This window comes from Mustelus asterias, chromosome 24 (assembly GCF_964213995.1).
Source record: "Mustelus asterias chromosome 24, sMusAst1.hap1.1, whole genome shotgun sequence".
Lineage (NCBI taxonomy): Eukaryota > Metazoa > Chordata > Chondrichthyes > Carcharhiniformes > Triakidae > Mustelus > Mustelus asterias.
This window is the reverse complement of record NC_135824.1, coordinates 44,798,949-44,826,373: the sequence shown is the minus strand read 5'-3', so window position 1 is coordinate 44,826,373 and position 27,425 is coordinate 44,798,949. Positions and strand designations below refer to the sequence as shown.

The 27,425-nt window shown below is 50.7% G+C and overlaps 2 non-coding genes and 3 pseudogenes across 2 annotated transcripts; 1 reads left to right on the top strand and 4 right to left on the bottom strand.

The window, feature by feature from the left end:
• Positions 1–3,369: 3,369 nt before the first annotated feature.
• Positions 3,370–3,560, bottom strand: LOC144511621 (U2 spliceosomal RNA). The gene has a single exon (XR_013500868.1). It is a non-coding gene; the product is annotated as a U2 spliceosomal RNA (small nuclear RNA).
• A 1,648-nt stretch (positions 3,561–5,208) lies between these two features.
• LOC144511553 (U2 spliceosomal RNA) lies at positions 5,209–5,386 on the bottom strand (annotated as a pseudogene).
• A 5,638-nt stretch (positions 5,387–11,024) lies between these two features.
• On the bottom strand, positions 11,025–11,215 carry LOC144511620 (U2 spliceosomal RNA). The gene has a single exon (XR_013500867.1). It is a non-coding gene; the product is annotated as a U2 spliceosomal RNA (small nuclear RNA).
• Positions 11,216–16,654: 5,439 nt separating this feature from the next.
• On the bottom strand, positions 16,655–16,784 carry LOC144511584 (U2 spliceosomal RNA; annotated as a pseudogene).
• Positions 16,785–17,922: 1,138 nt separating this feature from the next.
• Positions 17,923–18,097, top strand: LOC144511564 (U2 spliceosomal RNA; annotated as a pseudogene).
• Positions 18,098–27,425: the final 9,328 nt, after the last annotated feature.

Genomic DNA, 27,425 nt, shown 5'->3' with positions numbered 1-27,425 from the left:
CAACCCCCATCGACTGCAGTTGGAGTAGCTCCTGCATGCTTTTCTGGAGTCGGGACATTTCCCCCCGTCTCTCCCTGGCCTTCTGAACCCCTTTTCGGGTAAAGAACCCCTTGATGTTGCCCTTGATGGTTTCCCACCAGAGCGATGGAGACTTAGGGCGGCACGGTAGCACAGTGGTTAGCACTGCTGCTTCACAGCTCCAGGGTCCTGGGTTCGATTCCCGGCTCAGGTCACTGTCTGTGTGGAGTTTGCACATTCTCCTCGCGTCTGCGTGGGTTTCCTCCGGGTGCTCCGGTTTCCTCCCACAGTCCAAAGATGTGCGGGTTAGGTTGATTGGCCAGGTTAAAAAAAAAAAATTGCCCCTTAGAGTCCTGAGATGCGTTGGTTAGAAGGATTAGCGGGTAAATATATGGGGGTAGGGCCTGGGTGGGATTGTGGTCGGTGCAGACTCGATGGGCTGAGTGGCCTCCTTCTGCACTGTAGGGTTTCTATGATTTCTATAATTCAAAGAAGAGTTTCACGGTTCTCCAACCGTGGTAAACCCTCTTGAGTTCCTCGAGGTTCTCTGGGGTCAACAGTTCTACATTAAGCTTCCAGGACCCCCTGCCCACTTTCTGGTTTTCCTCCAGCTGACAGTCTGCCAGCAGGAGGCAGTGGTCAGAGAAGAACACCGGCTTGACGTCGGTGGACCTGACCGTGAGCGCGCGGGACGCAAACATGAAGTCGATCCTGGAGCGGACAGACCCGTCTGGCCGCGACCACGTGTATCTACGCTGCCCTCCGTCTGCTTGGTCGCTGAAGACGTCGAGCAGCTTGGCATCTTTGACTGTTTCCAGCAGGGCTCTGGACGTAGCGTCCAGTTTACTTTCGGCCCTGTTGGATCGGCCGGCCTTGTCAATGATACAGTTAAAGTCCCCACCCAGTATGATTGGCCTGGAGGTGGTGAGTAGCAGTGGCAGCTGTTCAAAAGGTGCCAGCCGCTCGGTCTTGACGGCCGGGGCATACACATTAATCAGCCTGAGAGGGCAGTTTTTGTACGTGATGTCTGCTACGAGGAGGCGTCCTCCCACCACCTCCTTAACTTCGGAGACGGTGAAGTCGCCCCCCCGCAGCAGAATGCCTAGGCCGGATGAACGGCAGTCGTTCCCACCTGACCAGATGGACGGTCCGTGGGACCACACACTCGACCAGCGCCTGTAGTTGCTGAGGTGTGGTATTCCACACTCCTGCAGGAACAGCAGGTCGGCCTTGACCTTGGCCAGGTAGGACAAGCTGGCCGCACATCTCAGACTATCTTTAACACTGCGAACATTTAAAGATGCAAACTTTAAAGACATTTTAATGTTTAAAAGGTTTGTCAGTTCTTACGTGTCCTTCAGTCAGCCTCTTCCAGGTGCTGCATTCCTGTGGCGCTGACGAAATTCTGCAGGGCTGAGGTAGCAGTCCGACCCTGCCTCAGGTCCCCGACCACGACTGGGTGACATGGTCGGTGTCGTGTAGCCCTCGGTTGGTGCCGGGCTTGCGGGCCGATCTCCGCCTTGGGCGTCGTCGGTGTCCTCGTTCCTGTTGTCCGGGGTTTGGGGGGGCCTCGGCCGCACTGCTGTATCCGTCGGCTGGATGGTCCCCGGCTGCTTTCTGGTCGTTGGTCCGAGTCCATTGTGGTTCTCGTGCCGCTTTTCTAATGCGCCGTTTGATGCTTTGTCGGCTGCCCGCTTTCTTTTCCTCGTCTGAGGAGACGTCGTCCCTGGAGACCCTGGCTGCGCAGGATTTCCTTTTCTGGGTGCTTTTCTTTTTCTTTACCACCTGCCAGGGGCCCTCGGGATCTCCTGCTCCATGTCCTCTGCGCCCTCTGCTGGTGGTGGTGTGGATGTGTCGTCATCCTGCTGCACTGGGGGGGTCCACCTTTGCTTCAGAAGCTTTCTCCGTGCCAGCTTCTTTTGCGGTGGGCTTCTTGTTCCCTGAGGCGGCAGGAGCACTCGCCTTCCTCGCTCCGCCTCCGGTGATCTGGGCGTAAGTGACCTTCCGCTTGGGGCAGACTCTGTAAACATGGCCAGTCTCCCCACACAGGTTGCAACATTTGCTGTCTTTGCACTCGTCGGTCGAGTGCCCCTCCTTCAGGCAGTTTCTGCAGACGGTGACGCTGCAGCTCGCGGCAAAATGGCCGGTTTTGCCACAGTTGCGGCACAGTCGTGGCTGGCCCGTGTAGTACAGGAAGCCTCGATTCCCTCCGATGGCAAAATTGGAGGGCGGGTGCAGAAGGCCTCCCTTGGGGTCAGTCTTCAGGGTGACTCTCACCTGCCTTTTACAGGTCCATATTCCATACTGGTCCATGACGTCCACGCTCTCTCCCTTCACCTCCACGTACCGGGAGAGGAACGTCAGCACATCAGCCGCAGGGACGTAGTGGTTATACATATGGAATGTGATAACCCGGTTCCGCTGGGACGGCATGGTGAACAGGGGCTCCGCCGTCAGGATAGAGAGGGGCCCCTCTTTGCCTTTCTCCTTCACCGCTGTCAGGAGCTTGACGCATCCTGACAGGCTTCTGAAGCTGATATCCACGTGCGGCGGCTTGCTGTACTCAGCCACACCGTAGATGTCTGCTGCTTGGAATCCGCAGCACTCGAACAATACCTTCTTCACGAGGTAATCGCGGCCCACAGGTGAGCCTCCTCCCGAAGGCTTCACCCGGATGGTGTTGGGCTGCCTTTGGCCTGTAGCTTTCAGAGCAGCTGCAGCCATAGCTCGAAAACACTGAGTCTTACTGTACCGGCGTTAGGTCCAAGCCAGAGGCTTGAAACCAGCATAAAGATCCACCAGTAGCAGCAGAGCTCAAGTGTTGCAGACGGTCGTCTGCCGGTCGTCCGACGCCTGCTTCTTCAATCCACAATCCCCATCGAAACTCGATAGCTCCTTGCGAAATCCGAGCTCTTGGCTTTGATCATACACTTGATCTTAGCCAAAAGGCCGAGAAGATTAAACTGATAAGAACAGATACTACACTTGATCTTAGCCAAAAGGATCCGTGAGTTTGTGTCTTGAGATGCCCTGTGTTGCTGTTTGTTAGCAGATCTCCCACTCACCTGACGAAGGAGCAGCGCTCGGAAAGCTAGTGGCGTTTGCTACCAAACAAAATAAGCCTGTTGGACTTTAACCTGGTGTTGTTAGACTCCTTACTGCGTTTACCCCAGTCCAACGCTGGCATCTCCACATCATGGATACCAAATAAACCCTGTTGGACTTTAACTTGGTGATGTGAGACTTCTCACTGTGCCCGCCCCAGCCACCCCGGTGCAAAGCGGGCACCTCCACGTCAGAGTGAGTTTGTGCGAGAGCTGTTTTTGAAGTTTGAGAATGTCCCCAGAAAGGGGGTGGTGCACCGTTCCCGGAGATACTGCAATACCGGGCCGATACGTGGAGTGGACGGAGCAAGCCCCTATTCCATCTCCCTGCTCCAAAAATCAATTTAATATATGGTCCCCAGATAAGGGACGTATCAGATATTAAACTGATAAGAACAGATACTACACTTGATCTTAGCCAAAAGGCCGAGAAGCGATGCCGGTGCTGCTCTTGACTCGCCCAATTGTCATATGCCTTCCCTCTTTGACAACAGGCTGACACCATTCAAACACTTACACATATAAGCACTCTCAGCTGCACTCTTGGCTTCTTTCGCCCAGCCTTTCTCATTGCAACACACAAGTTGCCTTTTCTCCCCTTTTTCACCGCCACTGCATCACAGTTATGTAGATGGCCCCGTACTCCACCAATCACTTACCAGAGGGTTGTGCCTATTCACATCTACGTCACTGTCAAGGCGCTGCTCTGCAACAAGCTTTTGAAAACAGTTGCGTGTTTTGCAGGCCGTGAGTGAGAATGCAGCAACCGACTGTGCCCATACAATACTTGCAGCACCAAAGGAGGCCGTTTGGCCTGTCCTGTCTGTGCCAGCTCTCTGCAAGAGCAACTCCCTTGGTGCCAGTCGCCCTACAAATACTTTACCTTCAGATAATTCATTATCTTTTGAAAGGCAACGCTTGACACTGCTGCCCGCACACTCGCAGGCACAGTGCATTGCACATTCTAACTACTTCCTCCTCTCCTCACCTCGCTTCTGTTGCCTGGAGTCCTGTTCTTGTCAGAGATTAAACAGCAACTCTGTTCCAAAGATCCAAAGGCTGTATACTTAAAGGAATTCTGCTAGCCCAAGTCTCGGTCGTGTGATATGAGTTTCGGGACGTTAAACAAGGTCCTCTTGTTGAAACCATTGTGTTAGAACAATTAGCCATGAGGTCATTAGCACCATTATTGGAGATGAAGACCTGCGAACTGCTCTTTGTTTGAAGTTGGCTTGGGCAGACAGACTGTCTTTTGGACTATTGTGTTCACTTGCTTAGAGTGTTTAAGTGATGCAAAGAGTCATGATGTGGAGATGCCGGCGTTGGACTGGGGTAAACACAGTAAGGAGTCTAACAACACCAGGTTAAAGTCCAACAGGCTTATTTGGCAGCAAACGCCACTAGCATTCGGAGCGCTGCTCCTTCGTCGGGTGAGTGGGAGATCTGCAAACAAACAGCTCCTGTCTGGAGACAAGAGTAGATATCTGTAATAGACAATGACAGATAGTGTGACATGAAGCCAAGATCCCGGTTGAGGCACACATGAGGACGGCCTCAACCGGGATCTTGGCTTCATGTCACACTATCTGTAACTTGTAAAATCTGACTGGCTGTCCTGTCTGGAGACAATACACATCTCTTTAACCTGTGCTTAATTCTCTCTCCAGTCACATTGTGTGTACCTTTAAGACTTGATTAGCTGTAAAGACTCGCGTCCCAATCATTATTCATGATTCTGTAAACTGAGTTTGTGTCTTGCGATGCCCTGTGTTGCTGTTTGTTAGCAGGTCTCCCACTCACCTGACGAAGGAGCAGCGCTCGGAAAGCTAGTGGCGTTTGCTACCAAACAAAATAAGCCTGTTGGACTTTAACCTGGTGTTGTTAGACTCCTTACTGTGTTTACCCCAGTCCAACGCTGGCATCTCCACATCATGGATACCAAATAAACCCTGTTGGACTTTAACTCGGTGATGTGAGACTTCTTACTGTGCCCGCCCCAGCCACCCCGGTGCAAAGCGGGCACCTCCACATCAGAGTGAGTTTGTGCGAGAGCTGTTTTTGAAGTTTGAGAATGTCCCCAGAAAGGGGGTGGTGCACCGTTCCCGGAGATACTGCAATACCGGGCCGATACGTGGAGTGGACGGAGCAAGCCCCTATTCCATCTCCCTGCTCCAAAAATCAATTTAATATATGGTCCCCAGATAAGGGACGTATCAGATATTAAACTGATAAGAACAGATTTTTTTTTTTTATTTCAAAAATATACTTTATTCACACAAAAAAAAACTCTCCAATAAAACATTGCAAAATTACAGATCCAAAAGTCATAAACAGTGTAAAAAAGAATCATTTTTACAGTACAATACCGTGCTCATTTACAAAAACATTACATTTCGTTACATTTCATTTCTTAAAACTATATACATACGTCAGAGTTTACTGTGTGCCGTTGTTTTTCAGGTTGGCACACAGTTACGCGGGCCGAGGGTATTCTGCAGTTACCCGGCCCTCGGTCTGCCTCGGTTGAGACGCTTTACACGGTGGCCTTTCCCCATTGTGCCTTGGCGGCGGCTGCCCCAAGCTTGAGCGCGTCCCTGAGCACGTAGTCCTGGACCTTGGAATGTGCCAGTCTGCAACACTCGGTCGAGGACAATTCTTTCAGCTGGAAGATCAGCAAGTTTCGGGCGGACCAAAGCGCGTCCTTCACCGAGTTGATGACCCTCCAGCAGCGGTTGATATTTGTTTCGGTGTGCGTTCCCGGAAACAGCCTGTAGAGCACAGAGTCCTGCGTCACCGAGCTGCCCGGGACGAACCGCGACAAATACCACTGCATCTCGTTCCAGACCTTCTTTGCAAAGGCACATTCCACAAGGAGGTGTGCCACCGTCTCATCAGCCCCGCAGCTGCTTCGAGGGCAGCGTGCGGTGAGGTTGAGACCCCGGGCGTGCATAAAGGATCTGACGGGGAGTGCCCTTCTCACCACCAGCCAAGCCAGGTCTTGGTGCTTGTTTGTGAGTTCTGGTGATGAGGCATTCTGCCAAATGACATTGACAGTCCGCTCAGGGAACCATCCGACAGGATCTGCCGTCTCCTTTTCTCTCAGGGCTTCAAGGACATTACGTGCTGACCACTGCTTGATAGCCATGTGGTCAAAGGTGTGTTTCCGGAAGAATTTCTCCACGAAGGACAGGTGCTGCGGTACGGTCCAACTACTTGGAGCGTTCCGCGGCAATGTGGCCAGACCCATCCTCCGCAACACTTGGGACAGGTAGAACCTCAAAGAATAGTGGCACTTGCTGTTACTGTACCGAGGATCTACACACAGCTTGATGCAGCTGCACACAAAGGTGGCCATCAGGATGAGGGCGGCGTTGGGAACGTTTTTCCCTCCGTTCTCTGGAGATTTGTGCATCGCCTCCCTGCGGACACGATCCATCTTTGATCTCCAGATGAACTTGAAGATGGCCCGGGTCACTGCTGCTGCGCAGGACTTGGGGAGAGGCCACACCTGCGCCACGTACAACAACACGGACAGAACCTCGCACCGGATCACAAGGTTCTTCCCAGTAATGGAGAGGGAGCGTTGCTCCCACAATCCCAATTTTTGTTTGGCTTTGGCGATGCGCTCCTCCCAGTTTTTGGCGCATGCCCCTGCCGCTCCGAACCATATCCCCAGCACCTTGAGGTAGTCTACCCTAATGGTGAAGGGGACAAAGGATGTGTCAGGCCAGTTCCCAAAGAACATGGCCTCACTCTTACCCTGGTTGACTTTGGCTCGAGGGGTCCGAGCAGAAAACAGCCACGTCATCCATGTAGAGGGAAGCTTTGACTTGCGTCCCTCCGCTGCCTGGGATTGTAACCCCTTTGATGCCTGGGTCGCTTCTGAGGGCCTCGGCAAAGGGTTCAATGCAACACACAAAAAGGACGGAGGAGAGAGGGCAGCCCTGCCTGACTCCAGACCTGATTTGAAACGTATCTGATTCCCACCCATTGATTGAAACTGCGCTACTGATGTCTGTGTAGAGCAGTTGGATCCAATTGCAGATTCCCTCCCCAAATCCCATTTTGGAGAGCACATCCATCATGTAGCTGTGCGATATTCTGTCAAACGCCTTCTCCTGGTCTAGACTGATGAGGCAGGTGTCCACCTGCCTGTCCTGCACCTAGGCGATCGTATCCCTGAGTAGCGCGAGGCTATCAGAGATCTTCCTGCCGGGTACAGCACAGGTTTGATCAGGATGGATCACTGACCCCAGAGCAGACTTGACCCGGTTGGCGATGACCTTGGCCAGAATCTTGTAACCCACATTCAATAGTGAAATAGGTCTCCAATTTCTAATTTCTTCCCTTGCCCCCTTCTGCTTGTAGATGAGGGTAATGATGCCTTTCCTCATGGATTCTGACATGCTGCCTTCCAGAAGCATACTCTCGTATACTTCCAGGAGGTCCGGGTCCGTCAAGTCCCACAACGCCGAGTAAAACTCAGCCGGTAAGCCGTCGCTACCGGGAGTTTTACCCTTCTGAAGGGACTCGACTGCCTTTGTCAGCTCATCCAGAGCTACCGGTCTGTCCAGGCTCTCCCGCTCGCCGTCGTCCAAGACTTGCGTGATAGACGACAGGAAAGACTGGGAGGCCGTGCTGTCTGTTGGCTTCAGGTCGTACAGTCCGGCATAGAAGGATTTGCAAATCCTCAGAATGTCAGACTGCGATGACCCTACAGAGCCATCTTCTTCCTTCAGGCTTGTGATCACTGCGGTTTCTCTGTGCACCTTCTGGAAGAAGAAGCGCGAGCACGTTTCGTCCTGCTCCACGGAGCAGACCCTGGACCGGAAGATGACCTTGGAGGCCTCCGAGGCAAAGAGCGAGGCTTGCTGGCTCTTCACCTCCCGGAGGTCCTCCTTGACATCAACCCCCATCGACTGCAGTTGGAGTAGCTCCTGCATGCTTTTCTGGAGTCGGGACATTTCCCCCCGTCTCTCCCTGGCCTTCTGAACCCCTTTTCGGGTAAAGAACCCCTTGATGTTGCCCTTGATGGTTTCCCACCAGAGCGATGGAGACTCAAAGAAGGGTTTCACGGTTCTCCAACCGTGGTAAACCCTCTTGAGTTCCTCGAGGTTCTCTGGGGTCAACAGTTCTACATTAAGCTTCCAGGACCCCCTGCCCACTTTCTGGTTTTCCTCCAGCTGACAGTCTGCCAGCAGGAGGCAGTGGTCAGAGAAGGACCTGACCGTGAGCGCGCGGGATGCAAACATGAAGTCGATCCTGGAGCGGACAGACCCGTCTGGCCGCGACCACGTGTATCTACGCTGCCCTCCGTCTGCTTGGTCGCTGAAGACGTCGAGCAGCTTGGCATCTTTGACTGTTTCCAGCAGGGCTCTGGACGTAGCGTCCAGTTTACTTTCGGCCCTGTTGGATCGGCCGGCCTTGTCAATGATACAGTTAAAGTCCCCACCCAGTATGATTGGCCTGGAGGTGGTGAGTAGCAGAGGCAGCTGTTCAAAAAGTGCCAGCCGCTCGGTCTTGACGGCCGGGGCATACACATTAATCAGCCTGAGAGGGCAGTTTTTGTACGTGATGTCTGCTACGAGGAGGCGTCCTCCCACCACCTCTTTAACTTCGGAGACGGTGAAGTCGCCCCCCCGCAGCAGAATGCCTAGGCCGGATGAACGGCAGTCGTTCCCACCTGACCAGATGGACGGTCCGTGGGACCACACACTCGACCAGCGCCTGTAGTTGCTGAGGTGTGGTATTCCACACTCCTGCAGGAACAGCAGGTCGGCCTTGACCTTGGCCAGGTAGGACAAGCTGGCCGCACATCTCAGACTATCTTTAACACTGCGAACATTTAAAGATGCAAACTTTAAAGACATTTTAATGTTTAAAAGGTTTGTCAGTTCTTACGTGTCCTTCAGTCAGCCTCTTCCAGGTGCTGCATTCCTGTGGCGCTGACGAAATTCTGCAGGGCTGAGGTAGCAGTCCGACCCTGCCTCAGGTCCCCGACCACGACTGGGTGACATGGTCGGTGTCGTGTAGCCCTCGGTTGGTGCCGGGCTTGCGGGCCGATCTCCGCCTTGGGCGTCGTCGGTGTCCTCGTTCCTGTTGTCCGGGGTTTGGGGGGGCCTCGGCCGCACTGCTGTATCCGTCGGCTGGATGGTCCCCGGCTGCTTTCTGGTCGTTGGTCCGAGTCCATTGTGGTTCTCGTGCCGCTTTTCTAATGCGCCGTTTGATGCTTTGTCGGCTGCCCGCTTTCTTTTCCTCGTCTGAGGAGACGTCGTCCCTGGAGACCCTGGCTGCGCAGGATTTCCTTTTCTGGGTGCTTTTCTTTTTCTTTACCACCTGCCAGGGGCCCTCGGGATCTCCTGCTCCATGTCCTCTGCGCCCTCTGCTGGTGGTGGTGTGGATGTGTCGTCATCCTGCTGCACTGGGGGGGTCCACCTTTGCTTCAGAAGCTTTCTCCGTGCCAGCTTCTTTTGCGGTGGGCTTCTTGTTCCCTGAGGCGGCAGGAGCACTCGCCTTCCTCGCTCCGCCTCCGGTGATCTGGGCGTAAGTGACCTTCCGCTTGGGGCAGACTCTGTAAACATGGCCAGTCTCCCCACACAGGTTGCAACATTTGCTGTCTTTGCACTCGTCGGTCGAGTGCCCCTCCTTCAGGCAGTTTCTGCAGACGGTGACGCTGCAGCTCGCGGCAAAATGGCCGGTTTTGCCACAGTTGCGGCACAGTCGTGGCTGGCCCGTGTAGTACAGGAAGCCTCGATTCCCTCCGATGGCAAAATTGGAGGGCGGGTGCAGAAGGCCTCCCTTGGGGTCAGTCTTCAGGGTGACTCTCACCTGCCTTTTACAGGTCCATATTCCATACTGGTCCATGACGTCCACGCTCTCTCCCTTCACCTCCACGTACCGGGAGAGGAACGTCAGCACATCAGCCGCAGGGACGTAGTGGTTATACATATGGAATGTGATAACCCGGTTCCGCTGGGACGGCATGGTGAACAGGGGCTCCGCCGTCAGGATAGAGAGGGGCCCCTCTTTGCCTTTCTCCTTCACCGCTGTCAGGAGCTTGACGCATCCTGACAGGCTTCTGAAGCTGATATCCACGTGCGGCGGCTTGCTGTACTCAGCCACACCGTAGATGTCTGCTGCTTGGAATCCGCAGCACTCGAACAATACCTTCTTCACGAGGTAATCGCGGCCCACAGGTGAGCCTCCTCCCGAAGGCTTCACCCGGATGGTGTTGGGCTGCCTTTGGCCTGTAGCTTTCAGAGCAGCTGCAGCCATAGCTCGAAAACACTGAGTCTTACTGTACCGGCGTTAGGTCCAAGCCAGAGGCTTGAAACCAGCATAAAGATCCACCAGTAGCAGCAGAGCTCAAGTGTTGCAGACGGTCGTCTGCCGGTCGTCCGACGCCTGCTTCTTCAATCCACAATCCCCATCGAAACTCGATAGCTCCTTGCGAAATCCGAGCTCTTGGCTTTGATCATACACTTGATCTTAGCCAAAAGGCCGAGAAGATTAAACTGATAAGAACAGATACTACACTTGATCTTAGCCAAAAGGATCCGTGAGTTTGTGTCTTGAGATGCCCTGTGTTGCTGTTTGTTAGCAGATCTCCCACTCACCTGACGAAGGAGCAGCGCTCGGAAAGCTAGTGGCGTTTGCTACCAAACAAAATAAGCCTGTTGGACTTTAACCTGGTGTTGTTAGACTCCTTACTGCGTTTACCCCAGTCCAACGCTGGCATCTCCACATCATGGATACCAAATAAACCCTGTTGGACTTTAACTTGGTGATGTGAGACTTCTCACTGTGCCCGCCCCAGCCACCCCGGTGCAAAGCGGGCACCTCCACGTCAGAGTGAGTTTGTGCGAGAGCTGTTTTTGAAGTTTGAGAATGTCCCCAGAAAGGGGGTGGTGCACCGTTCCCGGAGATACTGCAATACCGGGCCGATACGTGGAGTGGACGGAGCAAGCCCCTATTCCATCTCCCTGCTCCAAAAATCAATTTAATATATGGTCCCCAGATAAGGGACGTATCAGATATTAAACTGATAAGAACAGATACTACACTTGATCTTAGCCAAAAGGCCGAGAAGCGATGCCGGTGCCGCTCTTGACTCGCCCAATTGTCATATGCCTTCCCTCTTTGACAACAGGCTGACACCATTCAAACACTTACACATATAAGTACTCTCAGCTGCACTCTTGGCTTCTTTCGCCCAGCCTTTCTCATTGCAACACACAAGTTGCCTTTTCTCCCCTTTTTCACCGCCACTGCATCGCAGTTATGTCGATGACCCCGTACTCCACCAATCACTTACCAGAGGGTTGTGCCTATTCACATCTACGTCACTGTCAAGGCGCTGCTCTGCAACAAGCTTTTGAAAACAGTTGCGTGTTTTGCAGGCCGTGAGTGAGAATGCAGCAACCGACTGTGCCCATACAATACTTGCAGCACCAAAGGAGGCCGTTTGGCCTGTCCTGTCTGTGCCAGCTCTCTGCAAGAGCAACTCCCTTGGTGCCAGTCGCCCTACAAATACTTTACCTTCAGATAATTCATTATCTTTTGAAAGGCAACGCTTGACACTGCTGCCCGCACACTCGCAGGCACAGTGCATTGCACATTCTAACTACTTCCTCCTCTCCTCACCTCGCTTCTGTTGCCTGGAGTCCTGTTCTTGTCAGAGATTAAACAGCAACTCTGTTCCAAAGATCCAAAGGCTGTATACTTAAAGGAATTCTGCTAGCCCAAGTCTCGGTCATGTGATATGAGTTTCGGGACGTTAAACAAGGTCCTCTTGTTGAAACCATTGTGTTAGAACAATTAGCCATTAGGTCATTAGCACCATTATTGGAGATGAAGACCTGCGAACTGCTCTTTGTTTGAAGTTGGCTTGGGCAGACAGACTGTCTTTTGGATTCTTGTGTTTTCTTGCAAAGAGTGGCTAGGGCTGTGGCAGCTGGGGTGACCTGGATTGGGGGGACATGCTGGATGATGGATCGATCAACAGTTCCGACGCGCCACAGCAAAAAACCGCACCGACCTCCTCAGAAGACAAACACGGGACACAGTGGACAGAGTACCCTTCGTCGTCCAGTACTTCCCCAGAGTGGAGAAGCTACGGCATCTCCTCCGGAGCCTTCAACCTGTCATTGATGAAGACGAACATCGCGCCAAGGCCATCCCCACACCCCCACTTCTTGCCTTCAAACAACCACGCAACCTCAAACAGACCATTGTCCGCAGCAAACTACCCAGCCTTCAGGAGAACAGTGACCACGACACCACATAACCCTGCCACAGAAACCTCTGCAAGACGTGCCGGATCATCGACACGGATGCCATCATCTCACGTGAGAACACCATTTACCAGGTACACGGTACCTACTCTTGCAACTCGGCCAACGTTGTCTACCTGATACGCTGCAAGAAAGGATGTCCCGAGGCATGGTACATTGGGGAAACCATGCAGACGCTACGACAACGGATGAATGAACACCGCTCGACAATCACCAGGCAAGACTGTTCTCTTCCTGTGGGGGAGCACTTCAGCAGTCACGGGCATTCAGCCTTGGATCTTCAGGTAAGCGTTCTCCAAGGCGGCCTTCACGACACACAACAGCGCAGAGTCGCTGAGCAGAAACTGATAGCCAAGTTCCGCACACATGAGGACGGCCTAAACCGGGATGTTGGATTTATGTCACATTATCAGTAACCCCCACAGCTTGCCTCCTGGACTTGCAGAATTTCACTCGCTGTTCTGTCTGGAGACAATACACATCTCTTTAACCTGTGTTGAATGCTCCCTCCACCCACATTGTCTGTACATTTAAGACCTGACTGGCTGTAGAGATTTGCATTCTAATCAGTATTCTGTAATTTGATTTCTGTGTCTGTTTGCACTGTTTGAGAACAGATATCCACTCCATCTGACGAAGGAGCTGTGCTCCGAAAGCTTATGGTATTTGCTACCAAATAAACCTGTTGGACTTTAACCTGGTGTTGTGAGACTTCTTACTGTGCTTACCCCAGTCCAACGCCGGCATCTCCACATGATGGAGGAATGGGCAGTGTTTTTACGAAAGGGTGGCGGAGGCAGGTTGAATGGAGGCATTGAAGGAGCTGGTGATTTGAAAGAAGGAATGTACAGCAGCAGCAGCAGCAGAGTTGTGAGGAGAAGGCAGGGGAATAGCAGCAGGAGGTGCTGGGAGAGCTGGTGCAGACGGGGAGGTGGGAATGGGCTGGATGTGGCGTGTAAGTAATGGTGTGAATGTGCAGGTAGATGTCGGGAAGTAAGTGTGAGATTTGAGGTGGGCGGTGGGTGTGATTTGAAGAGCAAGCAGTAGGGGGAGCTGAGAGGGTTGTGTGTGGAGCTGGTGTGTGTGAAGCTGCCAGTGAGCACACGTGGAGAGGAAGTGTTTGTTTTTAAGAGACAAAGCAGAGTTCGCTGAGCAGAAACTGATAGCCAAGTTCCACACACATGTGGACGGCCTCAAGCGGGGTCTTGGGTTCATGTCACACTACGTGTAACCCCCCTTCCCATTATTCCTCTCTCCACTCGCATTGTCTGTACCTGTAAAGACTGGCATTCCAACCATTATCTTGCAACGGAATCTTTGTCTGTATATGCCGCGTTTGTGAAGCCAACTCTCCACTCACCTGAGGAAGGAAGGAGCAGCGCTCCGAAAGCTGGTGATACCAAATAAACCCTGTTGGACTTTAACCTGGTGATGTGAGACTTCTTACTGTGCCCGCCCACCCACCCCGCGGGGTGCAACGCCGGCACCTCCACACCGCCAACTGTAAAAAACCCTTGGACTGCGTAACTGTGGAACTCTGTAAAAACAGCACACAGTGAAATGTGACAAATGTATATAGTTTGTTGAAAAACTGAACTGGAATATATGTAACGTCTTGGAACTGAATACCTTAAAATATTGAAGTTAAGGAAATTGTAAATATGACTGTTTTTGCACTGTCTGTAATGTTTCGAAATGTCAAAGAACAGTACAGCACAGGAAACAGGCACTTCGGCCCTGCAAGCCTGTGCCGCTCCTTGGTCCAACTGGACCAATCGTTTGTATCCCTCCATTCCCAGGCTGCTCATGTGACTGTCCAGGTAAGTCTTAAACGATGTCAGCGTGTCTGCCTCCACCACCCTACTTGGCAGCGCATTCCAGGCCCCCACCACCCTCTGTGTAAAAAACTCCCTCTAATATCTGAGTTATACTTTGCCCCTCTCACCTTGAGCCCGTGACCCCTCGTGATCGTCACTTCTGATCTGGGAAAAAGCTTCCCACCGTTCATCCTATCTATCCCCTTCATAATCTTGTACACCTCTATTAGATCTCCCCTCATTCTCTGTCTTTCCAGGGAGAACAAGCCCAGTTTACCCAATCTCTCCTCATAGCTAAGACCCTCCATACCAGGCAACATCCTGGTAAACCTTCTCTGCACTCTGGGGTGATCAGTAAGTTTGCGGACGACACTAAATTGGCAGGGCTTGCAGATAGTGAGGAGCATTGTCAGAAGCTACAGAAGGATATAGATAGGCTGGAAATTTGGGCAAAGAAATGGCAGATGGAGTTCAAACCTGATAAATGCGAAGTGATGCATTTTGGTAGAAATAATGTAGGGAGGAGCTATACGATAAATGGCAGAACCGTAAAGGGTGTAGATACGCAGAGGGACCTGGGTGTGCAAGTCCACAGATCCTTGAAGGTGACATCACAGGTGGAGAAGGTGGTGAAGAAGGCATATGGCATGCTTGCCTTTATAGGACGGGGCATAGAGTATAAAAGTTGGGGTCTGATGTTAGAACATATAGAACATAGAAAGCCACAGCACAAACAGGCCCTTCGGCCCACAAGTTGCGCCGATCACATCCCCACCTCTAGGCCTATCTATAGCCCTCAATCCCATTAAATCCCATGTACTCATCCAGAAGTCTCTTAAAAGACCCCAACGAGTTTGCCTCCACCACCACTGACGTCAGCCGATTCCACTCACCCACCACCCTCTGAGTGAAAAACTTACCCCTGACATCTCCTCTGTACCTACCCCCCAGCACCTTAAACCTGTGTCCTCTCGTAGCAACCATTTCAGCCCTTGGAAATAGCCTCTGAGAGTCTACCCTATCCAGACCTCTCAACATCTTGTAAACCTCTATCAGGTCACCTCTCATCCTTCGTCTCTCCAGGGAGAAGAGACCAAGCTCCCTCAACCTATCCTCATAAGGCATGCCCCCCAATCCAGGCAACATCCTTGTAAATCTCCTCTGCACCCTTTCAATGGCTTCAACATCTTTCCTGTAATGAGGTGACCAGAACTGCGCGCAGTACTCCAAGTGGGGTCTAACCAGGGTCCTATAAAGCTGCAGCATTATCTCCCGACTCCTAAACTCAATCCCTCGATTAATGAAGGCCAGTACGCCTTCTTGACCGCATCCTCCACCTGCGAGGCCGATTTAAGAGTCCTATGGACCCGGACCCCAAGGTCCTTCTGATCCTCTACACTGCTAAGAATGGTACCCTTCATATTATACTGCTGCTTCATCCCATTGGATCTGCCAAAATGGATCACCACACACTTATCCGGGTTGAAGTCCATCTGCCACTTCTCCGCCCAGTCTTGCATTCTATCTATGTCTCGCTGCAACTTCTGACATCCCTCCAAACTATCCACAACACCACCTACCTTGGTGTCGTCAGCAAACTTACCAACCCATCCCTCCACTTCCTCATCCAGGTTGGTTCGGCCGCATTTGGAATACTGCGTCCAGTTCTGGTCACCACACTACCAGAAGGACGTGGAGGCTTTGGAGAGAGTACAGAGGAGGTTTACCAGGATGTTGCCTGGTATGGAGGGGCTTAGTTATGAGGAGAGATTGGGTAAACTGGGGTTGTTCTCCCTGGAAAGATGGAGAATGAGGGGAGACTTAATAGAGGTGTATAAAATTATGAAAGGCATAGATAGGGTGAACGGTGCGAAGCTTTTCCCCAGGTCGATGGTGACGTTCACGAGGGGTCATAGGTTCAAGGTGAAGGGGGAGGGGGAGAGGTTTAACACAGATATCAGAAGGACATATTTTACACAAAGGGTGGTGGGGGCCTGGAATGCGCTGCCAGGCAAGGTGGTGGAGGCGGACACACTGGGAACGTTTAAGACTTATCTAGACAGCCATATGAACGGAGTGGGAATAGAGGGATACAAAAGAATGGTCTAGTTTGGACCTGGGAGCGGCACGGGCTTGGAGGGCCTGTTCCTGTGCTGTATTGTTCTTTGTTCTCTCTAACGCCTAAATTCCGCGTAAGCATTAAGGCCCTAAGTTCGTCTGTCTTTTTTTTTAATACTTTTCCAATTCAATCAAATCAAATCCAATTCAGAGTCTCAACAAGTTAAGACATTTCAGATCCAGGCTGACAAGACAGGACGGGAGACCAAAACCACCCTGTCCTGGGCCTGATCTACATGAGTCAAGCTGATTGGAGAAGGGGGAGGATCCTCCTCCAAGACTTGAGCTCATTTGCATCTTAGCCAAAAGGCCGAGATGCCGCTTTTAAAAATTGCTTCATATGAAACATATGAAGCCCCAGCGTAACCTAATGACCTCAACCAAGTGCAGATCCGATACTACACTTGATCTTAGCCAAAAGGCCGAGATGCAGGCTAACTATGTCACTCAGTCCCATGATTATCGCTGTCTAAAAGTAGCGAGATTGCAAGTATATTCGTCTGTCTTACCCGTTACGCTCCTCGCATTGAAGCAGATGCACTCCAGACCTCCAGGCTCACTCAGGTCATCCTCCTCCAGACTGCTCCTCTTCTTAGCTAGCCTTGCCCTGGCCCCCAGCTCAACCCCAGCCTCAGTACTTACTGACCTACTGTTTTGTTCCCCACCCCCCTGCCACACTAGTTTAAATCCTGCCGAAACACTCTAGCAAAACTCCCAGCCAGGATATTTGCTCCCTTCCAGTTAAGGTGTAACCCATCCTTTCTGTACAGTTGCCATCCTGACTTGAAGACTTCCCAGTTATCTATGAATTTAAAACTCTCCCTCTTGCACCAGTCCTTTAGCCATGCGTCCAACTGTAGAATCTCCCTGTTCCGAGCCTCACTTGCACTAGACACCGGGAGCAGTCCAGAGATTGCTACCCTGGAGGCCTTACTTTTTAGCCTCGCACCCATCTCCCTGAATTTCTCTCGTATGACCCCCCCTGCTCTTCCTACCTACATCATTTTCACCAATATGTATAATTACGTCCGTTTGACTACCTTCCTTTTTTAATATGCTTCCTACCCTCTCGGAGACATCCAGTACCCCGGCACCAGGGAGGCAGACTACCATCCCGGATTCTCGTTCGCTCCCACATAACCGCCTGTCCGTGCCTCTAACCATTGCGTCCCCCACCACTATCGCTCTCCTAAACCCCTTCTTTCCCTTCCGGACCCCTGAGCCTGTCTCCGTGGAGGCGATCTGGTCCTCGTGGCTTACCCCTGGAGGGTCATCCCCCTCCACAGAATCCAAAACAATATACCTATTTTGGAGGGGGACAACCACAGGGGATCCCTCCATAGACTGCTCACTCCCTCCCCTTATCCCATCTGTTGCCCATCCCTTTCTTTTATGGGAGACTGCCACTGGGGTACTTTCTGGCACATCACCCTTCTGACTGTTACCCCTCCTAACTGTGACCCACGTGTCTTCCTTCCGAGACCCTGGTGTCACGACCTGACTATAACTTCTATCTATGAATCTCTCATTATCGTTTCTGTAAAGGCTTATTTCAGAGTATTTATGAATAAAGTAGATTTTTGAAATAAAAAAAGCTGTTCTGATCAGTTTAATATCTGATACGTCCCTTATCTGGGGACCATATATTAAATTGATTTTTGGAGCAGGGAGATGGAATAGGGGATTGCTCCGTCCACTCCACGTATCGGCCCGGTATTGCAGTATCTCCGGGAACGGTGCACCACCCCCTTTCTGGGGACATTCTCAAACTTCAAAAACAGCTCTCACACAACTCACTCGACATTCTCTCTTTCCAAAACAAACACATGCTCACTGGCAGACACACACACACAGACACACACAGAGACACACACACAAACACAGACACACACACAAACACAGACACACACACACAGACACACAAACACAGACACACAAACACAGACACACACACACAAACACAGACACACAAACACAGACACACACACACACAAACACACACACACAGTTTTTCCTGCCAACACTCGGCTTCAGTTTATCGGGCCCAGAGCCGCCCTTGCTCCATTTAAGTCGCCTTTCCCCGACTCAATTAATCTCACTCTGGATTGTTCTTTGTCCTTTTCCATTCTTATCCTAACCCAGCTACACTCCTTCGACACTTCCCGCTGCCTCAAAACCAAGAGGGCGACAGACTGAGCTCGGGAGAGGGGGGGACGGACCGAGAGGGGGGGGGACGGACCGAGAGGGGACGGGACGGACCGAGAGGGGGGGGGGACGGACCGAGAGGGGGGGGGGAACGGACCGAGAGGGGGGGGACGGACCGAGAGGGGGGGGACGGACCGAGAGGGGGGGGACGGACCGAGAGGGGGGAGACAGACCGAGAGAGGGAGCAAGGGAGACAGACCGAGAGAGGGAGCAAGGGAGACAGACCGAGAGAGGGAGACAGACCGAGAGAGGGAGACAGACCGAGAGAGGGAGACAGACCGAGAGAGGGAGACAGACCGAGAGAGGGAGACAGACCGAGAGAGGGAGACAGACCGAGAGAGGGAGACAGACCGAGAGAGGGGCGAGGGAAACGGACCGAAAGGGAGCGAGGGAGACAGACCGAGAGAGGGAGACAGACCGAGAGAGGGAGAGAGGGGGACAGACCGAGAGAGGGAGAGAGGGGGACAGACCGAGAGAGGGAGACAGACCGAGAGAGGGAGACAGACCGAGAGAGGGAGCGAGGGAGACAGACCGAGAGAGGGAGCGAGGAAGACAGACCGAGAGAGGGAGCGAGGGAGACAGACCGAGAGAGTGAGCAAGGGAGACAGACCGAGAGAGGGAGCAAGGGAGACAGACCGAGAGAGGGAGCAAGGGAGACAGACCGAGAGAGGGAGCAAGGGGGACAGACCGAGAGAGAGAGAGAAACAGACCGAGAGAGAGAGAGAGAAACCCGAGAGAGAGAGAGACAAACCCGAGAGAGAGGGAGAGACAAACCGAGAGATAGACACACAGAGGCAAGATGAAGGAAAAGAGTGAAGCAGCAGGCGCCCAAACATCAGCACTGTCCCCAGAACCTGCCACTCCTCAGCGGGCCGAATCACTGGAGGGGAAAGCAACAGAGGGTCAACAGGGTGTTTTTCAGGCGCTGAAGAAATCCAAACGAAGAAGGAGCCAAGAAGGGACCAAGCCACTTCCCAGACCAGCAGCATGAAATGACTCCCATCTGACCGAGATGATAGGGGCTGCTGTCCTGAACAAGGACGGTACCTTCAGAAGGATTGGCAAAGCTCGAGGGAGCTGGAGGAGGAGGAGGAGGCACACAAGCTCCAGTGCATTGGAGACAACAAAGATGCCAGCGCATGTGGGGGTAGGGCCTGGGTGGGATTGTGGTCGGTGCAGACTCGATGGGCCGAATGGCCTCCTTCTGCACTGTAGGGTTTCTATGATTCTATGATCCCAACTGTTACTTTAAATCATTGTAGGAGCCTACATGCATTTACTAATACTATAGTTTCAGCTGGAAGTGTCGCTGTCTAATGGTCAGGTGTAATTCTGCAATCAATGTTGCAGAAGGAGTCAGTTTGCAGCTTCCACCTGTGACTGAAGTTAACTTCGAAATCAGCCAAAACAATTCTAGGTAATGAGTAAGGATCAACCAACTGCTTCTTGTACACAATCAACAAAGGCTACAATATGTGGACTGCCAGCATGTGTTGAAACACTATTCACCCACACCCAAATCACTTTTCAGCAGCAGTTAAGTACTTGGAGCTAAGAGTTTCCTCGTATCATCTGTGCTAAACCAAAGGCTGACATCATTACTTAGTGCAAACAGGAACATTCTCTTTTGTCATCTCTTTATTCTCCACAATGCATGTTAAATTTAATGATAAAATTTCTTCAAAAAACAACTGAGGGGAAGAACCAAATCTTACTCATTTTCCACCTCAAATTGTAGTTTTCTATTACATTGACGTGCCATGCAAAGGAGGACTAACTTACCTTTCTCCACTATGAAAGCAGCAACGCTCCCTTTGCAGCTTTTGTTATTGGTGAAGAGACTCCAACAGCATATTCAATATACAGTTGCTAACTGCTGCACATCGGACAGGATGAATAATTAGATATTCTGAAATCAATCACAAGAGGTGCATTCAAATAACTGGATTTGGAAAGTCAGTAGATGGAGATATTTTCATTGAAACAAAGAACAAAGAAAAAAACAGCACAGGAACAAGCCCTTCGTCCCTCCAAGCCTGCACCGAACATGCTGCCCGTCTGAACTAAAACCCTCCAACCTTCCGGGGATCATATCCCTCAGAACCCATCCTATTCATGTATTTGTCCAAATGCCCCTTGCTCCTTCCCTGTTAAAACAATCCTTCCTCCATTTCCTGCACCACTTATTTCCTAGCTGTGAAAGTGGCCAGATTTCTAGGATCAACAGGGGCGGCACGGTAGCACAGTGGTTAGCACTGCTGCTTCACAGCTCCATGGGTTCGATTCCCTGCTTGGGTCACTGTCTGTGTGGAGTTTGCACATTCTCCTTGTGTCTGCGTGGGTTTCCTCCGGGTGCTCCGGTTTCCTCCCACAGTCCAAAGATGTGTGGGTCAGGTTGATTGGCCAGGTTAAAAATTGCCCCTGGAGTCCTGAGATGCGTAGGTTAGAGGGATTAGCGGGTAAATATGTGGGGGTAGGGCCTGGGTGGGATTGCTGTCGGTGCAGACTCGATGGGCCGAATGGCCTCCTTCTGCACTGTAGGGTTTCTAAAAAAAAACAGAGATGCTGATTAGTAAGTAGCCTAATCGGGAGCAAAACAAAGTGCTTTCAACTTTACACTTGTAAGATGTGCAGTTTTGTGGGCAAGCCAGTCTTGCCTCTCAGTCAGAAGATTTCAGGTTAAAGCCTATTCCAGAGGCTTGACACTCACTGCTGTGTTGAAGGTGCTGTATTTTAGATCACACATTAAACAAAGGTTCGCTCTGTCCTTTCAGTTGGATGGAAAAGATTTCATGAAAATTCTCCCCAACATTTATCCCTCAACGAATATAGAACAAAGAACAGTACAGCACAGGAAACAGGCCCTTCGGCCCTCCAAGCCTGTGCCGCTCCTTGGTCCAACTAGACCAATCTTTTGTATCCCTCCATTCCCAATCTGTTCATGTGGCTATGTAGATAAGTCTTAAACGTTCCCAGTGTGTCCGCCTCCACCACCTTGCCCGGCAGCGCATTCCAGGCCCCCACCACCCTCTGTGTAAAACACGTCCTTCTGATATCCGTGTTAAACCTCCCCCCGCCCCTCACCTTGAACCTATGACCCCTCGTGAACGTCACCACCGACCTGGGAAAAAGCTTCCCACCGTTCACCCGATCTATGCCTTTCATAATTTTACACACCTCTATTAGGTCACCCCTCATCCTCCGTCTTTCCAGTGAGAACAACCCCAGTTTACCCAATCTCTCCTCATAACTAAGCCCTTCCATACCAGGCAACATCCTGGGTAAACCACCTCTGCACTCTCTCTAAAGCCTCCACGTCCTTCTGGTAGTGTGGCGACCAGAACGGGGCGCAGTATTCCAAATGCGGCCAAACCAACGTTCTATACAACTGCAACATCAGACCCCAACTTTTATACTCTGCCCTGTCCTATAAAGGCAAGCATGCCAAATACCTTATTCACTACCTTCTCCACCTGTGACGTCACCTTCAAGGATCTGTGGACTTGCACACCCAGGTCCCTCTGTGTATCTACACCCTTTATGGTTCTGCCATTTATTGCATAGCTCCCCGCTACGTTAGTGATATATTTCCAAGTCAGGATGGTGATTGAATTTGAGGAGATACTCCAGGTGGTGGTATTCCCAGGTATCTGCTGCCCAGAGCTAGATTTACAATGAAACACACCATGCCTAGGCACAGGGCCCCAACCAACGAGGGTCCCCGCACCGGCCATTGTGTATGGACGCTAATCAGAGACTGATGACTCTGCATTCGCTGATAGCCTATCAATGGGCAATGCAAACCGACAACAGGCTCTGATTGGTCCCCTTAGAGCGAGAAAACCCAAATGTTGAAGCGGCCGCGCAAGGAATGAGAACCAACTCTTCGAGGATGGAGAGAGGCAGAGGCAGAAGTCCTGTGTTTTATTTTAGCGAAGAAAAGGCGCAGCCTGCAGGTTTGTTGAACCAGGGCTGAGGGCAGGCCTGCAACAGCCAGGTGAGGTGCGAGGCTGAGGTGAGCCATCCTTCAGCAGCTGTTGAGCAGCAAGTGGGCAACTTGACCAGGGCTCAAGAGGGCAGGTCAGCCAGCAACAGCAAGGCATTGAATCAAGCCTTACCAGCACAAGGAGATAACACGTGAGGCAAGAAGCTGTCTTCAAGACCCCAGGCAAAAAAGGTTAGCGAAATTGGGAGAATGGAAGAGGAACAAGAATGAGAGAAGGCTGGAGGAGAGTGTGAGGTGTTTTTACAAGTTAAAAAACCAAAGCAGTGATCAATTGTGTCTGTCTCTGGCTTGTGCCGTTGCGTTCTGTGGAGTGAGGATGGGTGGGGTTGGCAGGGTTGTGACATTATGGTGGGGGGCGGGGGCAGAAGGTTAGCACAGGACTTCACAAAATGCAAATGCGCCTCTGCTGCTATCCTTGTCCTTCTATCACCATTTCTTCACTGTCGCTGGGTCTAAATCCTGAATCTCTCCCCAACAGGACTGTCGGTGAACCTTTACCTCAGGGACTGCAACAGTTCAAAAAGGCAGGTCACTGCCACTTTTGAGGTACTTAGGGATGGGGAATAAATGCTGGCCTAGTCAGCAACGCCTGCATACCGTGAATTAAAAAAAAACAAATCTTTCCTTCTTTGTCTTTTACGTTTATAATGCAAAGCTTCTTTACTCCGTAAAGTACAGCGCCGAGCGGGAGACTGAACCTCACTTTGGTCAGTTGCAGTGATAAAGTAAAACTGCCTAAGGTAGAGGTAATTATGATGCAATCAGGCGGGAATTAGGAAGCATAGGATGGGAACAAAAATTGTCAGGCAAAGGCACTAATGATAAGTGGAACTTTTTCAAGGAACAAATACTGGGTGTCCTTGATAGGTATGTCTCTGCCAAGCAGGGAGGAAATGGCCGAGTGAGGGAACCATGGTTCACAAAAGAGGTTGAATGTCTTGTCAAGAGGAAGAAGGAAGCTTATGTTAGGTTGAGAGAACAAGGTTCAGATGGCTCGATGGAGGGTTACACGTTAGCAAGAAATGAGCTGAAAAAGGGGCTTAGGAGAGCTAGGAGGGGACATGAGAAGTCCTTGGCGGGTCGGATCAAGGAAAACCCCAAGGCTTTTTACTCTTATGTGAGGAATAAAAGGATGACCAGGGTGAGGTTGGGGCCGGTCAAGGACGGCAGTGGGAATTTGTGCATGGAGTCAGAAGAGATAGGAGAGGTGATGAATGAATACTTTTCTTCAGTGTTCACCAAGGAGAGGGGCCATGTTTTTGAGGAAGAGAGGGTGTTACAGGCTGATAGGCTGGAGGAAGTAGATGTTTGGAGGGAAGATGTACTAGCAATTTTGAATAAACTGAAAGTTGATAAGTCCCCTGGGCCTGATGAAATATATCCTAGGATTCTTTGGGAGGCAAGGGATGAGATAGCAGAGCCTTTGGCATTGATCTTTGGGTCCTCACTGTCCACGGGGGTGGTGCCAGAGGACTGGAGAGTGGCGAATGTTGTTCCTCTGTTTAAGAAAGGGAATAGAAATGACCCTGGTAATTATAGACCGGTTAGTCTTACTTCGGTGGTCGGTAAGTTGATGGAAAAGGTCCTTAGGGATAGGATTTACGACCATTTAGAAAGATGTGGATTAATCCGGGATAGTCAGCAAGTCTTGCCTCACAAATTTGATAGAATTTTTTGAGGAGGTAACTAAGTGTGTAGATGAAGGTAGTACAGTTGATGTCATATACATGGATTTTAATAAGGCGTTTGATAAAGTCCCCCACGGTCGGCTTATGAAGAAAGTAAGGATGTGTGAGATAGAGGGAAGTTTGGCCGATTGGATAGGTAACTTGCTATCTAACAGAAGACAGAGGGTGGCGATGGATGGAAAATTTTCGGACTGGAAACCGGTTACCAGCGGAGTGCCACAGGGATCAGTGCTTGGTCCTCTGCTATTTGTCATTTTTATAAATGACTTGGAGGAGGGGGCTGAAGGGTGGATCAGTAAATTTGCTGATGACACCAAGATTGGTGGAGTAGTGGATGAGGTGGAGGGCTGTTGTAGGCTGCAAAGAGATATAGATAGGATGCAGAGCTGGGCTGAAAAATGGCAAATGGAGTTTAACCCTGACAAATGCGAGGTGATTCATTTTGGTAGGACAAATTTAAATGTGGATTACAGGGTCAAAGGTAGGGTTCTGAAGAATGTGGAGGAACAGAGAGATCTTGGGGTTCATATCCATAGATCTCTAAAGGTTGCCACTCAAGTGGATAGAGCCGTGAAGAAGGCCGAGAGTGTGTTGGCGTTCATTAACAGGGGGTTTGAGTTTAAGAGCCGTGGGGTTATGCTGCAACTGTACAGGACCTTGGTGAGACCACATTTGGAATATTGTGTGCAGTTCTGGTCACCTCACTACAAGAAGGATGTGGAGACACTGGAAAGAGTGCAAGGGAGATTTACCAGGATGCTGCCTGGTTTGGAAGGTAGGTCTTATGAGCAGAGGTTGAGGGAACTTGGGCTTTTCTCTTTGGAGCGGAGGAGGTCGAGAGGAGACTTGATAGAGGTTTATAAGATGATGAGGGGGATAAATAGAGTGAACGTTCAAAGACTATTTCCTCGGGTGAATGGAGCGGTAACTAGGGGGCATAACTATAGGATTCATGGTGGGAGATATAGGAAGGATGTCCGAGGTAGGTTTTTTACTCAGAGAGTGGTTGGGGTGAGGAATGGACTGCCTGCAGGGATAGTGGAGTCAGAAACTTTAGGAACATTTAAGAAGCTATTGGATAGGCACATGGAGTACTTTGGGATGATAGGGAGGAAATAGCTTGATCTGGGTTTCAGACAAAGCTCAGCACAACATCGTGGGCCGAAGGGCCTGTTCTGTGCTGTACTGTTCTATGTTCTATCACAGAATAGGATGACTTTAGTTGCAATGTGCATGTTATTATAATTCCCTCACTCAGACAGGAATATTCAGGCTCTCTGCAATGGTAATTATTTTAAAACAATTTTCTTTTTTGAAATGGTTACAAATGACACCCAAAGATCTAATGTTTTCAATATACCTATGATTAACTACAAACTTGCAAGTTAAAAATAAATATAAAATCTGAAGCAAGCACTTTTAAAGTTAGACAAAATGGGTTGCATTCTCTTTGCTGTGCAACGTTCCGGCAATACAAGACTATCTCTCCCCCACCCAGATCTTTGCATTGCAGGTTATTTTATCCATACAATAGGCTTCCCAGTATCAAGAGGGAATTTGTGACTGGTATTGCAATGGGATCACCACTGAACCATCACTATAACCAGTCAGGCCGTTAAAAGGACAGATGGCAAGAGCTTGTCACAAGGCCTTTGGCCTTCATTAGGCAATGTCAGGTCCATTAGAACATAGAACAGTACAGCACAGAACAGGCCCTTCGGCCCACGATGTTGTGCCGAGCTTTATCTGAAACCAAGATCAAGCTATCCCACTCCCTATCATCCTGGTGTGCTCCATGTGCCTATCCAATAACCGCTTAAATGTTCCTAAAGTGTCTGACTCCACTATCACTGCAGGCAGTCCATTCCACACCCCAACCACTCTCTGCGTAAAGAACCTACCTCTGATATCCTTCCTGTATCTCCCACCACGAACCCTATAGTTATGCCCCCTTGTAATAGCTCCATCCACCCGAGGAAATAGTCTTTGAACGTTCACTCTATCTATCCCCTTCATCATTTTATAAACCTCTATTAAGTCTCCCCTCAGCCTCCTCCGCTCCAGAGAGAACAGCCCTAGCTCCCTCAACCTTTCCTCATAAGACCTACCCTCCAAACCAGGCAGCATCCTGGTAAATCTCCTCTGCACTCTTTCCAGCGCTTCCACATCCTTCTTATAGTGAGGTGACCAGAACTGCACACAATATTCCAAATGTGGTCTCACCAAGGTCCTGTACAGTTGCAGCATAACCCCACGGCTCTTAAACTCCAACCCCCTGTTAATAAAAGCTAACACACTATAGGCCTTCTTCACAGCTCTATCCACTTGAGTGGCAACCTTTAGAGATCTGTGGATATGAACCCCAAGATCTCTCTGTTCCTCCACAGTCTTCAGAACCCTACCTTTGACCCTGTAATCCACATTTAAATTAGTCCTACCAAAATGAATCACCTCACATTTATCAGGGTTAAACTCCATTTGCCACTTTTCAGCCCAGCTTTGCATCCTATCTATGTCTCTTTGCAGCCTACAACAGCCCTCCACCTCATCCACTACTCCACCAATCTTGGTGTCATCAGCAAATTTACTGATCCACCCTTCAGCCCCCTCCTCTAAGTCATTAATAAAAATCACAAAGAGCAGAGAACCAAGCACTGATCCCTGCAGCACTCCGCTAGCAATCTGCCTCCAATCCGAAAATTATCCATCCTCCACCACCCTCTGTCTTCGATCAGACAGCCAGTTACCTATCCAATCGGCCAACTTTCCCTCTATCCCACACCTCCTCACTTTCATCATAAGCCGACCATGGGGGACCTTATCAAACGCCTTACTAAAATCCATGTATATGACATCAACTGCCCTACCTTCATCAACATACCTATAGTTACCTCCTCAAAAAATTCTATCAAATTTGTGAGGCACGACTTGCCCTTCATGAATCCGTGCCGACTATCCCGGATTAATCTGCATCTTTCTAAATGGTTGTAAATCCCATCTCTAAGGACCTTTTCCATCAATTTACCAACCACCGAAGTAAGACTAGCCGGTCTATAATTACCAGGGTCATTTCTATTCCCTTTCTTAAACAGAGGAACAACATTCGCCATTCTCCAGTCCTCTGGCACCATCCCCGTGGACAGCGAGGACCCAAAGATCAAAGCCAAAGGCTCTGC